An 18,316-nucleotide genomic window follows, 5' to 3' on the forward strand; every position below is an offset into this window, starting at 1 on the left:
GTCTATAGAGCTTGGCCCCAGAGGTTTTATTTAGAGGAAATATTCAGAAGTCAGTTATTTTATTTATTTATTTATTTCAAGAGAAGGTCTATGATTATTAATAAAAATCTGGCATCAGCAGTAGCATCTAAAGATAAATTCCTACCCTTAGAATACTGTTAGGTAACTGGCCTTGATCCAGCTCATCGTGGACAAGTGCCCACTTTATAAAAACAGTATCAAATTTGGCGTTAGTTGGTATTCTACTGACAGTTTCAGCAAAGAAACTCAAAATGGAGTTGTCACAGAGACAGAATTTTCTTTCCCCCGTAAGTTGGATTAGTTACATTAAATCACTGCAGACATTTGAAATACAGGATGGAGAATGATTTTTGGAAGTTATGGAGTGAAGTCATCAGGGGTACTAAACTGCTTCATAAATCCACAAATCACTATGTAAAAGAGACATCAAATAATATAACATTGAGAAAAATTAATCTTTGGTATAATTCTGTTAAGTCCATGATCTTACATTATGTGTGAATTTTGATCCCAAGCGTTTAATTTGTTTGAACACTGAGGACTGGATTATACATAGTATCATGGGTTTTCTTGACATAACCAAGGGAAATGGGAGTTAAACCGCAGTGTCATTTCAGAACTGGCCACCCCCAGCCTCATCTGGGAAGCAATCAAGGCCCGATTGGTCTCCAATGCATTTCTAAGTAGCCTCCGGGGACTGACAGTACTGCACTACATCTGGCTTTGAAACCTCAGATCCCTTTTATTCCAGAAGCCTAATTGTGCACTCTGCTGCAGCGTATTTATTCCAGTTTACTGTTGAGATCGTACTTGCTCTCAGTGAAAAGTTATGAAGTAAATGGATGGGTTTGGAAGGTAATTAAAAATATAAATGGAATAAAATGTAATAATCAATAAAGCCATTTACCTCATATATATTTTAATGGCGAGGACATTATTCCCAAAATACGAACCTCAGAGAAATCATACGAAGTAGGAAAACAAAAAAGTAAGGAAAAGGCAAGTGGTATTTTCACACTTTTGCTTTCTCACTGATGCTAATTACTTCATTTCAGGGTAAGGTTTCAAGTTGGTTTCTGTTTTGTTTTTTTTTTTTAATATAATACAGAATTTAATTGTTATTAGTTAAGCATTTGTTGGTTGTTCAAGCAAATTACTACTGTTGAAAATAAGCATATTTGGAAAGATGGACATAAATACATACACAAATTGTTCTGTGAAGAATTCAGGATCATTATCCTTAATACTAATAAAAATACTTTCATTTAAAGGTGGATGCATTTCGTGTCTTATTTCTGAGGATTCCTAATAAAAATAGGAAGCAGCATACAAGTCTTTATATGCCAGTTTAACAACACTTTAGCACTGGCTTTTTTGCTCTTCAGTCACATACCGAACTGGGAAAGAGGAAAAGAAACTTTCACACTTGAAATGGACTGGTGAGTGTTTTGGTTTTCTTCTGGTGGTGTTATTTGCAGGACTAGGAAGTTTATTTCTGTAGCTTTCTAAAGATAAAAAGTCCTAAGAAAAGCAACAAATGCTAGTTACAAACATTATAGGAACTGTATAAATAAAGAACAGTGACCAATTGTTTCCACTCTAGAGCATTGCCCTATCTCTTCATAACAAACAACTAACCCTGTGTTTCTTCTGAGTGTTAGACAAAGAGAAGGAAAACAAAGAACTATTTATAACCTAAGACTGCTTATATAATTTCTGTTGAAAGGTCAAAAAATGCCTCCTGCATTTAATTTTAGAGCAGTCTTGGTCTCATCTGGCTATACGCTTGAACATTTTTATTTCAGTACATAAAATAAGAACCTATTGTAAATACCCTCTTTGGCTAGCGGAGGCCTGGACTCTCATAACATTTTCCATCTGACATTCTCAGAGTACTTTGCAAACATTCACTCAGACTTGTCAAATTTTTGGGTGGCAAGCTAGTATTACCTTCTTTTACAAAGCAAGAAAACAGGCAGCAGAAATTTAGCTACTTGTCCAAAGTTACACAGGAAAGTTAGTAGCAAAGCTGGGACTAGAATATCTGTTCTGTGCTACAAAGAGGATATTGCATTTCCTCTCCAGAAACCTTGGAAAATTCCACAGAGGATTCTTTTATGTTTTACTTGTGATAAACTCTGGTTCAGAAATGGGTAACCATCAGTCAGTTTTGCTGAACAAGTGGTTGGAACAGAATCAAATTTAGGATACATTTACAGGCAATTAAAAGGGCATTTTGATGGTAAAGGCAGTTAAAACAACACACATTTTCTGGAAGCTGTGAGGATATATAAGAATTAAAAGATAATTCAAATATCTACTATACTTTCAGTGCTGCGTTTAGAATTTTACAAACATTTTATATATTTTGTTTCTCACATTAAATTATATTCTACAATAAATATCAATGTGTTTTTAATAGAATTACAAATATGTAAACACAAGCATGAGGACTAAATATTTTCCATGAAGCTTGTCCCCCACTGCAGAACAGACTGGGAGCTCTAGTACAATGCCAAATAGCAATGTGCAGCCCATGGTGTGAGGTTGTAGTGCGTGGCTCCTAACAGGTTTGCAGAAGCCGCTTTGTTTACACCTGAAATTCTAATGGTAAGGATGCTAGTCCATGAAAAATTCACGGCAATCCACAGAAAACGTGTTGAGTTTCCTGGGGGCTCCTTAGTCTAAAAAAACCCCAAAACAAAACAAACAAACAAAAAACCCAAAGCAAACAACAACTTTGGAATCACTATTCATCTCTAAGTCTCTCAGCTTCAAAGCAACCTCTACCTAACATGTTCAAATTATCTGAGAAATTGTTTCTCCTGATTAAAAGTACAGTAAAACTTTGTATTTAGATTCCTAATGAGTCACACTGCTGTCACCTACCAAATATGAAACACAGAAAGCTTTGCATCTTTGCATTACATTAATCTCTGAGGCTTGCCTATCTTTGCTAATGTAAACATTATACTAGTTGGCAGAGAGGGAATATTTTCTTTTTCTCAGAAATTGCTATTTTAGGCAAGAAATCAAAATACAGCATCTGATGACCTTTTTTTTTTTTTCCCCAGACATCAGATTTAAAAGCCCAAAGGCAACAGAATAAGACAAATACATGGATATCAAGTACACCAAAAGCTGACTGAGTGAATAAAAGGAGCTGAGAGTTCTATAGTGATAACCATTATACAGTTTATTCTATGAAAGGCTGTGTAGGCCTTTACGGTCAGTTCAATGCTCCACAGCATAATGGCATAGAAGTGTGATTATCTTACTCCTGTTTTTTTCCTCCTGTTTAACTATGTTTCAAAAAATTGTATTAGGAGCCTTGAACAGTGGTAATAAGAGAACTTCTGTGTATTTCTTCATCAGTTTACATAATATTGATCTTCCCTGACACTGACTACTCAACTGAAAATATTCAAATATTTCTGTAAGGTGGAAGCGTGAAGAATGGCCTTTACTGGTGGTTTTTTTACCTCTACAAAATGTGCTTTCAGTTGTAAAGATACTGTGTAAGTTCTAGTCATACATATTGGCTAGAAAGAGATAGCCAAAGTTTTTATCCATGGAAGTAATGTATCAAACAAGAGGAAACTCACTGAGCAAAAAAACAGAAAACCCAAGTTTCTAACAGAAATATATTGTTATTTTCTGCCTCTACAAAGGAAATAACAATTCTGGCTCACCTTCCTCTTCTTCTCAAAAAAATGTATTTATTATTATTATTATATTATTTTATTTTTCTACAGGCTCTAATTTTAACTAACATATATACTCTGAGGACAAAACGGAAAGGATATTTTGACAGCAGGCAGGCTCTAAGTGGCATTCAGTCTATTTTCATCAAGAATTGAAAGTAGTATTCTCATTTTATGTAAAATGTGGCATAAATTTATCAAATTACTTTTATATTACATTAGCATCTCAAAGTTCTAATCAAGTAAAAAGACCCGAGGCTGCTATATTCTAAGGTCCCAAACCTGTCGATTATTTAATGTAGACTGATACTGTCATTCAGCTGCAAAGACTGATGGTCACATCAAGATTTTACTTGCTTGGTTTTCCTTCATATAAGTGCAGAGAAAGACAGTGAAATTGAAATGAAACATTAATTATAATCATGCATTGTGGTGACCACAACAAGATATTTTTAAACAAATGTTTTTCCAAAGTCTTTCAGCTGAGAGAGGTATCAGACCGGTAAATTTGAGATTAAATTCATGCATCCCACAAAAAAAGACTTGGCTGATTAGGGCACCACCCTTCAAGATTTGATCAACTGTGTTCAGATCACTACAGACTCCTTAAAAAGCTCAACACTAATTCCACAAAATAACCAAGGAAACCAGCTGCTGCTTACCTAACTTCGAAACGTGGACCTTCAGATATTCTTTTCCTTGATTGCCTAAAGTGGGAGTGCCCTAATGTAAACAGATCTAACAACATCTACTGGCATGATTGACCAGGTGCTTGATGGCTTTTCCTGGGCGTGCATAGGACCTGCTAACCTCTCACACCCATAAGCAGCAAAGGATCTTCTTCACCATAAGGTGACCAGTGTGGAACAAAGGTAGCACATTAAGTATCTGATCCTTAAGTGTAATTCTTCTAACAACTATGCATACTTCCTCCCTCCCCCCCTTAAAAATTTTCATGGTCACTGCTCAAGCTCCCATGATAACTGAAGTTCCTGCAAATTCTGCTCATGACCAGAACTGCATCTCTCCTGATCAGTGATCCAGGATCCATCTTGGCTGTACTTAGATCCACCAGTAACATGGGTTTTCCCAAAAGTCCCCAAGATATCCAGGCTTGTAGGCAGACTGAGTGCTCAGCTGAGAAGTTTGTTGAGGTAAAAGTTAAGAGGCAGCCCTTTCCCTCCAACAAAACATAAAATCAGCAGATCTGCCTGCAGTCTTGTAGGCAATAACTCAATATTTACAGCACTTGCCCAGGAAATGGGAGAACACTACCTGCATGTAAAGAGACTCAAATTCCTTGCTAGGACAGTAGTCTATTCTCTAGGGAAGCTTTAGGAAGAGACCCCGCATTCTTCCTCTTGAAGTTGTGCCACTATCAGACAAGAAAGTAGATTCCATGGAGCCAGAGAGAAGGCAAACAATGCAAAGTTTGTATGTGGAAGACAGAAGAAAACTCGTGCAGGGGAAGAAAAAGGAGTAGGACTTTATCTGAATGACTAAAATGCTTATCTGGTATGGATACTGATCACTGGTTTGCTGCACTAACAGTGTTACCAGTTTACATTCTGTACTGGAAAAGAAGAAACTGAGCTTGACGTACATTCCACTGGCACAGATGGTAAAAATGTGAAGGTTGGATGCCACTTCATCTTTTTGGCTACATTGCAAGGACTGATCTGACTTGTGTGTCTGACGGTAGAAAAGGGTAATTGCAGAGAACCCCACTGGAAATAACGTCAAGTTACAAGTCTCACAAATTCATATCCAGAGAGTGACTTACTTCACTCATACAGCTTTTGAATCCTGATGTACTCAGACTAAACTTAGAGGCACAGGGATTGCCTGTGCAACAGTGTTTTAAGCAAGTATCCAGAATACTTCCAGAAGAGGTAACTAGAAGTGACAAGAAACAATTTCTAGAGCTATCTCTTGATTGCAACTATGTCACTGTTTGTTTCGGGCTGAATCAGATGGCTTTAGACGTGTTCAAGGTGAATAAAATACAGGGTTCAGAAAACTCCTAGGGATAGTGGGCCAACTGTTTCTGCACACACTTTCAGGTGCTGTGCTGGTAGCTACTCAGTATGAGCCAAGGCATAGTGTTTGACACTGAAAGAGGAAGCTATGAATTTTCAGCAACATATCCACCTCTTTGTGAAGCAGGGACTTACATTGAATTCAGAACTCCATGGGAACCAAGATGTTGTGGTTCCTACCTACTAGCTTTGCTGGACAACATTCAAAGCCTCTGTGCTGCAGATTACCGATTTCCACTTCATGCTAATCGGCTTGCACTCGCACTAAAATTAGGCAGCACATCCCAGCTGTTGTAGAACAACAGCCATGTTTTGCACCCATGTTGTGCTCTAACTCGCAGGACAACAGGTCCAGTTCCAGCGTGACAGCCTGTGACCTGCAGCCAAGGCGTGCTCAGAGTGAGCTGCATGTGCTGTAAGGTCAGAGAGGGTATTAGTGCAGGCTTGAGGCTTACTTCACTATCCTTACAGACAGATCCTAAGCCGCCTAAAGTAGGGCTTAGATGGCAGTTTAGACAGAGATCAACAGTATTTAGTTCCTCAAACCTGCTACACGGCTGCTGCTTCACACCGAAGACGCTTTGTTTCTGTATGTTAAAGATCTCTAGGCCCCTAGAGTTCGGCCTGGGAAGAGAGGTCGACAATTACATCCCAACGAAGACGGAAGCTCCGTCATGACCCAGGCCGCGGGTCCGCCCCTGAGCGACCGCTGCGTGGAGCGCGACCGAGCAACAGAGACGCTTCTCATGAGGCAGCGGGCCGCCCGCTTGTCCGCGCCCGCGGGGGCCCAGGCCGGGTCCCCTCGGCGCCTCCCGGAGCTCCGGCGCGCGAATCAACGGCCACCGGCCCCGCACGCGCGGCCTGCCGCAGCCGCCCTCGGGGGGTGGGAGTCACGTGCGCCAGTTCTGCCTTCCCGCTGGCTCCCCCTGCCCCGCCCCCTCCAGCGGCGGCAAGCGCCGCGCGTGGTCTCGCGGGAGGGTATTTAAAGGCCCAGGAGGCGCCGCCTCCTCCCTTTCGCCGCTGCCCGCCAGCGCGGTAAGGTGTGTGCAACCGCTTCAGCAAGGACCCCCGCGCTCCTAACGGGTGGGAGTGGGCCTCCTCGGGTCTTCCCTTCACATCTTGCCCTCTCGGAGCCTGGCGGTGCTCCGGGGAGTCAACACAGGGGGATAGAGCAGCTTTCCCTCACAGAAACCCAGCGCGGAGCCTCCTCTCCGCCCTGCATCCTGTCGTGAGGCACATGCGCTCCCGCTCCCTCCTCCCTCTCCCCTCCCCGGCCCCTGCGCTGCTCCGGGCTGACTTCTCTCTCCCTCCTCAGTGCCCGGCGAGGGGAACGGCAGCAGAAAGCGTCCCGAGGAACCGCCAAGGCCTTCCCATGTCCCCGGAGGCTTTGTGTGCCGGCCCGCCGCGCTCGGCTGCTCCCGGCGCGGGCAGAAGGCCAAGCACAGTAGGCCTCGACGGCTGGGGATCTGGAGCCTCGCCTTTGAAGGGCTGTAGGTAAGGGGGCACGCCGACCTCATAGTGTCTCGCAGCCTGGGGCTCGTTGGATAAGCCTTTGGGCTTCAGAAACGGAGGGCTTTAAATCCTGAGGCTTTGTATTACCTGAAGACAAACATATGAGAATACTATGTCTATGTCATTGAGCCAATGAAGTATTTGTGTACATTTGTACTTTTCTACTCTTTTCTAAACTGTAAGAACAGAGCTACACAGACATTAAATCTGATTCAATACAGTGGTTTCTCTTTAATAGACTGCATCAAGAAAACTACAGTTACAAGCTGCAGTGTTTAAGGTACTGAATGCTATAGGCATTCATGTTCAAATAGACTTAACTGTTGAAACAAAGTCACTGATTGCATAGGGTTTCGGCCCAGTCTTCCACTGTGTCTGTAACAGTGACAGTCTCTGGGCTCAGTGCTATATAATTTGTTACAAGTTACGTGTAAGTAGGCACAAGGTAGCAAAGAATTGGCTGGTAAAGATCAGTCTGTTAAATCTGGAAATTTGCAGTTTACTTCAGAGTAGTGTCAGTGCTATAAGCAATTTAGACTTAATAAACTTTACATTGCTTCTGATTATCAATATACTTGTTCTATGTAGTTAAAGTGGTCTGATTAGAAAATAATGTTTTTAACAAATTGAACCTTTTACTACTCTTTCATCTCTATTTGTTAAACTTTATGTAAATTAGTTCTGAAGCTTTGTAGAAGATGGCTTTAAGGTCTGTAATAAGACATAATATGATGGGTTTGGTTTTTTTTTTCTGTTTAGGGATCCCACTTAGCAACTTCACATTTGAGGTGTTCAAGGGGTGGAGGATCACACCTAAATCAGAAGCAATGCTCAGGACTTCATTGGAATGTTCTGCTAGTAGGTAAGCGTGCTCTAGTGTAATGACAATTGTAGATAGTTTTAAGTCTTGCTTTTTGATAATTCATAAATTTAAAGTAAATTATGATATCTCTTTTGAGTAAATGGCAACTTCAGGTAATTTTAGTTCACAGGAAAAAAATCGGTGCTATTGTCTACTCCCCTTTTATGCTTTGCCCTCTTAAGTCTGGCAGTGTCTTAAGTGGCCAACACAGAGGGGTATAAAACTTCTCTCTCAAACCCGGAGGTGAGGTTGAAACTCTTCTTTGGATCATTCTGAGAGGAACATGTTCATGGAACTATTGCACTTCAGGAAGTCACAGAGTCAACTTGATTAGTAGCTTGTAGCTAGATTTTAAATTGTCATCTGATTCTCATATTATTTGAGTCTTAGTATCAGTTTCATGTAAATCTTACTTTTTCAGGTTGCTCAGATGTGTCAGTGCTTTATGAACCTGTGTGATACACATCTCGAGTGAAAAGAGTTCCTTGTACACTGGTTGGTCTCCAGGTATGTAGTGTGAAAAAGATTATTGGTTTTTGGTAAATGGATTGCTTTATACAGCTAAGGAAGTTTTATCCTTTACTTGAAAACTAAAAACCAAATCAGACAAAACCAACAGCAAAGCCACAGAACTCCACAATGAAACAGACAAAAGAAAACAAGAACAAAAACCACTAAAAAGCCCAAACTAGTTTACAGTAGTGGAAACCTGCTAATGGTAATTGTTCGAACTTTATAGAGATTTAGCCAATCCAAATTATAAACTTTCATCAGACTTTTTCTAGGCAAGACAGTTATCGTATCCATTTATTCTAATCTGGCTGGGCCTCTGCTATAGAATTCATATAGACATAGAATATAATATATACCTATATAATTTTTTATATATATATACATATATATATATGTAAAATAATATATATAGAATATAAATATAGAATCCAAAGAAAGTCCTGTCCTGTAGAAATGAAGAAATTTGTATTGAGAAATGGCTCTGGCTTAATGGTTAGTGCATGTAGGATGTTCATACAGGTCAACTTTAGGCCAGTTCCTTCTTGTGTGCATGATGCTGACTGCAAATTAAAACTTATTTTACAGGGAGAAAACCAACATGTCCAATGGATTTGAACTGATATTAAACATCAGCTCGTGATTTGATGAGTGGCTGATTTCTGAATTCATACTAGATGACTCCAGTGGTCACCTGTAATGTATATTCTTGGAAGTGGGATTAAAACAACCAGTGGGTAAAACTATACATCTTCAATGCTTATGCTTATGTTTAAATAGGAATCTCACAACTTGTTGAAAGAAGTTTCTCAAGAAAAAACTATAATTTATTTTTATGTCTGTGTGGATTAATTGAAATAAAAGAGAATGCTACCAGAAATTTGTGTGTTCTGAAGCTTTCTTGTGTAGGTGCTTCCTGGATGAAGGCTTTTTTTCATGGATGTGGACACTCCTGTGCTGTCATGCACATTCTCTTGCCAAGTGCAAAATTAATAAGTTTAATCTTCAACTTAAAAAGCTGTTGAAAGCAGGTCTCTTAAATCTTCTGAATATCTGATCATGGTTTTCTGAAGTATTTTAGAATGCCAAAGCACTTTGAGGTCAACTGGCCAACTTCTCATTTATTTCATTAGGTTGTATGTGTTATTCACATCTCCTCCAACTAGTCAAAAGGTTGTCTCAGACTTTAAAGAACAAGTACCTGCCTGTTTCAAATAAACAAATTTGCAATATTCCATGTAAAGAACAACCAGTGGAAAGATCCTTGAAGAGCAAGATCAATAATGTTGAGCAATTGAAAACGCATATGTGCTTTTCAGTTGCTTATTTCCAAGTAAACATTAAACATTTTTTCCCCAGTGGGAGGTCTGAACATAAAGTGATTTATGTTCACCCTATTCCTGGCCAGTGCTTCCTTAAGACTGCACAAGCAAGAATATAAAACAGTTTGAAGTAGCTGTGGGCAGTGCCTGGCACAGGAGAATGAGTTAGTGTGGATTTAAGACCTAACTGTTATGTACTTGGTCAGATCGAACTCTGAGATAGCCAGGAAGAGTTTCTGCTTGTTATCTTTACTTGAACATGTACGAAATGGGGTGAGTATTTAGTGATGATCTATTGTACTTGTAGTCTGCTAGGCTTCCCTAAATGCTTCTTTTCCTCTGGATTTGTTTTTCTAAAAGGTGAAACTAAATTTGAAGGATATCCGAAAGTACTTTCTCTTCTATACTAAATCTGTCTCACAACTGTCTAGTTCCTGTTAAGAGAAACAATGAATCATTTTCCTTCAAGCCTTGTCAGTCATTTTATAGTCCTCTGGGCCTCTGCAGTCATGCATGAGGATTAAGTTTTAGTCTATTCAGTCTTGAGTGTGGTTTCAGATCTGATCTATGCTGCCTTGTGCAGGTTTTGTATTATAAATCTTGCTTCTCTTGGGTTCAGCACTAACTGATGGTATTCAGTATAGAGAGACTTATAAATGCTGGCTTGTATTTCCCTTAACTATTAAGGTTGTTTACATTTGATAGCTTGGGATGATGTTTTCAGTGAACTGTCTAATCTTCCAGAACTTTGTGAGAAGAGCAGAAACTATTTAAGATTTAAGATTGTTTTCCTTCCCAGATTCGTTAGTCATGCAATCAATGGCACAAAATTCCATCCGCTGCTCTGTCCACAAAGATCTTGTCAGAATAAAGATCTTTTGGAATCTGCAGTCATGGTTAGCTTTGAACTTTTGGATTTGTCTTTTTTTTTTTTTTTCCACATCAACTGATGCTGAAAACGTAGTTTTGAACCTTTTTCACTTATGAAAACTATTCCTTTCTAAATTAAAGGGCCTAAGAGTACACTAAAGCTCCCTTCTATTTTATGGTAGCTATCGTGCTCTTGAAGGACTCATCTGAAGACTTCAAAAAATATATTCTTTTGAGTTGTGCTCTGTTCTTAGATGCTGACTCCTTCAGAGACTCGGTGGGTGTTTGTTTTGTGTTTTGGTGCGTTTGGTTGGGTTTTTTTTGTTTGTTTGTTTGTTTGGCATTACTACTCTTCAACTTACCGCTGTGCAATTGATAAAAAGAACCATTAAATCCTAATGACTTGATCCTTATTCACAAATTTGTTATAAAATGTTTCAGGCAAGTCTTTGTTCATTCATCCCCAGTTTTTAAAAACTTCGGGAAAGTAAGATCTGTTACAGACAAATAATTCATTTGGCTTTTTTAACGTAGCCTTGAAATTCTCAAAGGCTCCTTTCATACTTGCTCATTTCTTGGGCTTGCAAATTCTTTTGCAGATTGTCTCCCTCTGATCAATTTGAAGAGATTGGATTATTCATTTATCATTGGTCCTTAAGTATTTCTGCTGCTTCAGTGTCATACAGACTATTTTTACTTTGGTTCAGTATGACTTGCAGTTACTGAAAGATGCAGCTTCACTGTGGAGTACATTCACAGTTTAAAAGTGCTGTCATTTTTGTGTGTTTTGATTTGCCCCTGAGACTGATTAAAACTTGTCTTTTAAGCAACATTTTATCTGCTTAGCTATACTGCACCCTTTTAACCGGGACTTTAGAGTAGTTTAGTTGCTCATTGATTCTACTGTGTACTGACAGTATATTATCCAAGATTCCCAATAAAATTGCAGTGTTAGGGAAGTCCTAATTTGCTGTGGCTACTAACAAAATTATGAGACTGTGTGAATATTTAATGTTTCACCTACCTTGTTATTTAGGTAACAAGGCAATCTTAAGGCACTGTTCTTTAAGAGCGGAAAGAGTGTTTCAGTACAACAGGTTTAAAACAAAATCAAAGCAGAGTTAATATTTTAAACTAAATAAGTATAATTTTTTTCATGTGTTTATAAGGCCTGTGACTTTACCTTTGACTATATGTGCTGTCACTCAGTTGGGGCCATTATTCTATACTGAAGGTTTATTTTGAAGAAACACTGGTTGGAAATACAGGTCACTTGACAGTACTCTGTTCTATGACTTCTCATGAGTAGTTATAATATGAAATCTCTTACCAATTAACTTTGCCTTGTTTCTATTCCACCTTCAGGCTTTTTGGAATGTAAATGTGTCAGTTCAGGTACTGTTCACCTAATTAATTTTATGATCTAACATGTTAAAACAGTGAAGCAAAACAAAAGGGATTAGTAGTAGTCTAGGAATATGAAGTAAGTCTAAATTTGATAACTTTATTGTTGTAAATTAGATCATTTACCCTGACCAATCCCCTGTGGGACTGTATAGTAGGGGCTGTGCAGTTCACTGAGAGAGCTGACTTGTATGAACAGTATCCTCTAAATGAAGTTATAACATCGCAATTTTCCCTTTTATTACTCATTGGAAAAGCGAAGACTAATGGAAGAAAAATTACCAGGCTTTCTGGAGAACAGTCAAGGACTAAGTAGTTGGCTTACACCATCACAGATTTGTATTAACTAGCCTTGTTACAGGCTTAGTGACATTAAGCCTAATTCTGTCATTTTATGAATTTTTGTATGTATGATTTGTACAACAGGCATTATATGAGAGTTTTTTGGGAAATAAAATGGAGGAAAGCTATAATATAACTTTTAATCTGTACATTGCTGTTTGTTCTAGCTCTTGATTGCAAATTTAAGAATGCTGCTTTGGCTTTTCATTGACTAAATCTGCAAGAATGTTAAATTTGTTCAGCAAGACTGAAGGCTGTCAGACAAAAGGGGGAATATTTTCATGTCTCTGGATTTCATGTTCTAGCAGACAGTTGAAAAGCATTGTATTTCCTACTTCACTTCCTTTTAGTAAATTGTTACCACTGTTGAGACTCAATGAGCAAAGGAAATTCAGATTTAAAAAAGCTGAAGAATGAAATGTACTTCAGGAGTAACATGTGCTAAGCCCTGGACTGTGTTCTCTGTGCAGGGCTACGTGCAACAACTTTGTTTTGTGTTCGGTGCAAGATTCTAGTAAGAGACAAAAGTGCTTGTTCTTCCCTTTTATTATTTCATTTTATTATTTTATTATTTTATTTTATTTTATTATTATTTTCAGATTTATTTTATTTTATTATTATTTTCAGATTTATTTTAACAGTTGTTGGCCTACCACCTTGGAAGTCTGGTACTCCCAAGAGATTTAGTTCTGAGGAGCTTGGCAACACCAGAATTTTTATGATGGCTTCTACTTAGTAACACAGATTTGTGATCTCCAGGGTATGTATTGAGTCACTTTTGAGAATCTAAAGTTTGGGTGCAGGTATTAATTCATGTTAGAGTTAGGTTTATGACTTTTTGTGGCCTTACATTAATAAAACATACTTATTGCTGTTTGGTGGGAAGCTTGGAGGCAATAGTCAAGTAATAACAGCTACTTGTCCTAACTATTCTTTTGAATTGGTGGTTAGCTGTCTGCATCTTCTTCATTCCTTCCCATAACGTTACAGTCATATTCAAGTTTCTTGAGTTCATGCAAAGAGCAAAACAGCAGTAGGGTAAGAATATACGCAGAATGCACTTGTACCTTAGAAACAATGACTGTGCATCCCATGGATTCTGGTTTGGATCAATGCAGGCACACATTTCTTACAAAACCACAGTTTATGAGATGGAAAAAATCCTCTTTTAATGGTCATTAGATATGAGGCCTATATAGAACACATTTTCTTAAAACTTTTCTCATTTGGTTTTGGATGCAATGCACGCTGGATTTTTTCACACATCAATTTTGCTTATTTCAATAAAGGTGAAAGCTGTGTGACATTCACTGACATTCATTGCTGCAGAGAGGGCCTCTTCTGTTCAGTGGACTTTGATGTAAAGAGATTTCTTCACATGCTTTGATATTTAAGTTTACAGTTTTGACTCAGTGCATAAATACTGAGCACTATAATACGGCAAATATCCATAGTGTTTCAGATTAAAGAAGTATGGAAGCTGACAATGACTTGCTACCTTCAGATTGTAGTTGGGAATAGGCAGAGTCAGAGGAAGAGCAGTGTGCACAAAACAGGGAGTGAAAAAATGCTGGAAGTTTCTGCTTTTAGCACTCACTGGATTTGGAGACAACAGGTCATGCGGATCCCCGGTTTTGTTTAATGTAGTAGCAGGTGAGGTTGTTTTGTTTCCTTCTTAATGGTATATTGCACATCAAAGCAGAGGTGGTATGTGGCCTATGATTCAGAGTATTTTTCAGACTTTCTCTTGATAAGTGAAGGGATTACATGAAAGTAATTTATATAAAGGTATTTGGCTTAGATTTTATTAGAGCTCCTGCTGTCAAGTCTTATTACAGATGATGTGGGAAGATGAGATCCCAACTTCTGTTTGGCTATATCGTGGCCTATGTATTAAAAATAGAAAATTATCTCACGCATTTTGGAAAGTGAAAGAAAATAAATAGCAACTCTATAGAAAAAATTCTCTGCAAGCTACCTGAAAAGACTGGTAACTGTAATGTTCTCAGGATTTTAGTAATGGGTCCTATTAGATTCATCACTTTTTATTTTTTTTCCCCTTCAAAGTGTAAACATAAAATGCATACAGCATACTTTATTGGTAAAGTAACCAGAAGGAAATAAAGCCAAGTAAATTACACAGAAGGATACAGTCTATTTCCAGAAATAATGTGTTCTCTCCTGCATACTCAGACTCAAGATAACTGATTTCAGGTCCAGTATGGCACAAGTTTTTAGAGTTGCTAGTATGCTGTGACATACCACTGTTTTTTTTTCCAGATACCTATGGGTCTCCTCAAAACTTCTGTAAATCAGTATGGTGGATGACAAGCATGCCACCACCAATGTAGGGCAGGTCTTCAGAGAGTTTCACTGAAATTCAATGAAACTGTGCTGGTTTACTTCAGCAGAGAGTCAGGCCCCCAGCTCCTCTCTACAAACCCTGGTTATCTTTCTGAGGTCGCTATTAGTCACCTAATGTCTAAAAGGGTTCGAGGTCCTGTCCTCAGCCTCGCCTCATCGTTATCTCAGTAGCTCACCTCACCATTCCTGCAGTGCTGGGCTGCCAGGTGCCCTGGCACAGTCTGAAGGTCCGGGGTTATATAAAGTTGGGTTATTTATACCATTTCTGACTAATCCTCATGCTGTTAACCTGAACTCCTCTTTGATCTTGTTCAGCAGGTGTCACAAGTTTCTGGCTTGACTCATACAGTTTCCCATGTACTACCTTTGGTTTCAGCTTTAAGAACAGTAATCTTTCTTCTTCCATATAAGTGATCTATCCTTCCATTGTGGTTTCTGGAGTTTAATTGCAAATTATTCCCTTTTCACCACTCTTTGTTTTCATTTAGAGTAATTGTATTATTACTGAGCCTGCCTTAAGAGTGTTATTTAATATATTATCAATATTTTGTGGATGTTTGTGTGAAGACAGAGAGAAAAAGTCCCTTGCAATTTGTAACTGGAAACTTTAAAGTAGTTATAGACTGTGATTTAAGTGCTTTTGTTTTTATGCTGTTAGACTTTTACATAGTTTATGTAAGTCTTTATTACCTTGAGATTTGGCTACAAGTTGGATTGCTTGAGCTTGTCTTCAATAAAATTCAGCAATGCAAAATACTGTTGTCATTTTCTTGTGATAAAATAAACTAGAGGTGACTATTTTGTGTATTGAAATGTGGGTGAAGAGGAATTGTTTTTCCTTACCAGTAAATTATTTTCAGTTGTCATATTTCAAAGCTCCAAGTAAGAATATCATATGGATCATCTCTTTGCTTACATTCCCAGCTGCCTTTCAGATCCACTCTGGCAGAATTTCGCATGCTAGATTCTATAAATTGCATGGTTTGAAGTAATTTGAAATGAAGATTTTTAGGGAAAGTTGGGTTGTTTTGTTTTGCTGTTTATGTGGTTTGTTATTGTTTTTTCAGAAGTATGAAGAACTGGATTCTTTCCAGTCTTTCTGAAATCAGAGTTTTACTGTTGATGTCAATAGAGCAGTATTTGGCCAGTGCTGCATAGTTTGAAAATCCCACTGCTAGTTACTAAAAGCAAAATCATTGGCATTCCTTAATCTCTTCAGGTGGCAGGGCATGTTTGGTTCAGCCAAGTAATTTGGATTGTCCACACTGAAACTGTAGATAATGTAATTTCATACTTACATCGCTAAGCCAAGAGGAAAAATTAATTTATTATCCTGTAGGTACTGAAAGAAATATAAAATACACAGATGTAGTTGTAGACTGCCTTTCAAGAAACCTTAGTTTGTGCCCTACATATGATCAAATAGAGGCATTGCATGATATAAGCAGTCCTGCAGGTATCACTTATTTTAGTAAACAGGAGCTTGATTTGAGGAAATCATTTGGGGTTTTTTACTCATTATGCAGTTGTGAGGTTTGTGGTTTGGGGTGGTTTGTTTGTTTTTAATAAGAACTAGACAGTTTATACTCATGATCTGTAACATACCACAGGGCAAACCTATAAATAAAGCATTCAATGAAGGAAGGAGCTTTAGGAAAAGATTAATTTCACATAGAGAATGGTATGGAAGACTTGATCCAGAATACAAGGTCGGTCTCAGATGGTTGTATGTATGTTTTAGTGTCATTGTGGTATCATCACTGGGGTAAAAGAAAATCCTATTTAAGCAATATGTAATTAAATGTAATTAAAAAGCAGATGGACATGGAATTAAAATAATGACACAAATCTGCTTAAAAAATGGTAGCTTGAGGGAGCACCATAAGATGAAAGAAAGAGAAGGAAAATAGTCATCACATACAAGGGTGTTGTAATTCCAATTTTATTTTTAAACTGGAAAACTACTGAAAATTTTATGTAAGATTTTTGGCATGGACTGAAGAGAAGTGTAGATATGGCTGTGTGAAGGCTTCTGAGGACTGAAAACAGAAAGTGAAGATGCAGTGATTTGTGTTTCACACATCGTTCAGGAACTTTGAGAGCTGGTTTTAGTTGTTCTGGTTTGGAATAATTCAATAACCACCACAAGTTGTATGCTACATATTGTGGTAAGTCTATTTCTTCAGTCCCCTAAAAGCATTAACTGAGGGTACAAAAAAAAAAAATCAAAGTCCCATGCTAGAGAGATGTTAAATATTGTTTGTGACAACATAAGCTCAGTAGTCTGTTCCACCAACAAAGTATTGGTGTATGAGGAATTATAAAGTCAAAGTTGACATGAGAATTAGTTGGTGATCAAAACTTATCCAGAGCTGATATAAAATTGTCAAGAACAGACCAAAATACAGAACAAAATGTAGACACTTTGTAAAATTCAATATATCTAGTCAGCATTGAAGTTAAACTAATATTTCTTCTTGTTTGATAGATTCTGTATCAAAACCAGCAACATTTCACACACTTCTCATATTTCTGATCTATAATTTAGCAAGAAGTAGGATATTCAATACAAGTAATTGGTTATTAGTGTCTGTATGTGGATAGTTTCGGAGCCTGAAATATATTTTGTTCACAATCATAGTCTACTAAAAAGATGTCTAAAACACAAGCCATGTGATCAAGTCTGTTACATAACGACTCAGTAATGTTGCTCTAAAAGCTCGCTTATCTTTTTAACCTTGCATAATTTTTCCCCAATAAATTTCATGCAGCTTGTCCAGAGAAAGAACTGTTCATTCATGTAATTGCTGTTGATTGAGCTGAAAAAAATCGCCAAGGGTAATATCACCTGTCCTTGTTAGAAAAGCAGTGCTCAAATTCACTGAGAATGTCTTTGAGTTTTCAAGTGCAGTTAGTGTCAGTGACTGACCGCACAGTTTTTGTCCCCATCTAATGGGAACCAGAACTGGTTGGGATCCTGGACTGTGGCTCTTGGTGCCTTATTCAGTTGTAGCTCTGCTGAACACAATGCTGGGGGTTGAGTTAGGTAATGGAAATGGATGAGGCCTCATTACAGTTTGCACAGCTGTGCAAATGTGCTCTCAGACATTTGTAGGGCAAGAGGAGGGTACAGTTCCCTCAGGAGTTCATTTTCTGTTTTCTCCCTGGAGCTGCAAATCTACAAATGAGCCCAAGGGGATGTGATGGGTGCAGTGTACAAAAGTCAGCTGTAATTTATACAGAATCAACCCTTGTTGTGGTAGCAGAGAGTAACATGGTAAATAAGCCTATAGGAAACACCATAAAATTGTTTTTAGGTTTGTTGCAGTATGCAAGCTAACCTGGTTAGACCTAATTTTGGTATGG

At 38.2% G+C, this 18,316-nt stretch overlaps 1 long non-coding RNA gene and 1 other non-coding gene across 11 annotated transcripts in view; both read left to right on the forward strand.

The window, feature by feature from the left end:
* Positions 1-6,281: 6,281 nt before the first annotated feature.
* Positions 6,282-18,316, forward strand: part of LOC102088309 (uncharacterized) — a 31,518-nt gene continuing 19,483 nt past the window's right edge. For 3 of the 10 annotated variants that reach the window (XR_010472207.1, XR_010472211.1, XR_010472209.1), the window contains exons 1-5: positions 6,648-6,804; positions 7,080-7,258; positions 8,036-8,138; positions 8,560-8,645; positions 9,237-13,346. This is a non-coding gene — a long non-coding RNA (uncharacterized LOC102088309). Of the gene's footprint in view, positions 6,805-7,079; positions 7,259-8,035; positions 8,139-8,559; positions 8,646-9,236; positions 15,705-18,316 lie in introns of those variants that run through there. The other 7 variants (XR_010472215.1, XR_010472212.1, XR_010472213.1 and 4 more) reach the window with 7 other exon arrangements.
* Positions 8,308-8,425, forward strand: LOC135579487 (small nucleolar RNA SNORA26). The gene has a single exon (XR_010472635.1). It is a non-coding gene; the product is annotated as a small nucleolar RNA SNORA26 (small nucleolar RNA).

Source organism: Columba livia, chromosome 4, assembly GCF_036013475.1.
Source record: "Columba livia isolate bColLiv1 breed racing homer chromosome 4, bColLiv1.pat.W.v2, whole genome shotgun sequence".
Lineage (NCBI taxonomy): Eukaryota > Metazoa > Chordata > Aves > Columbiformes > Columbidae > Columba > Columba livia.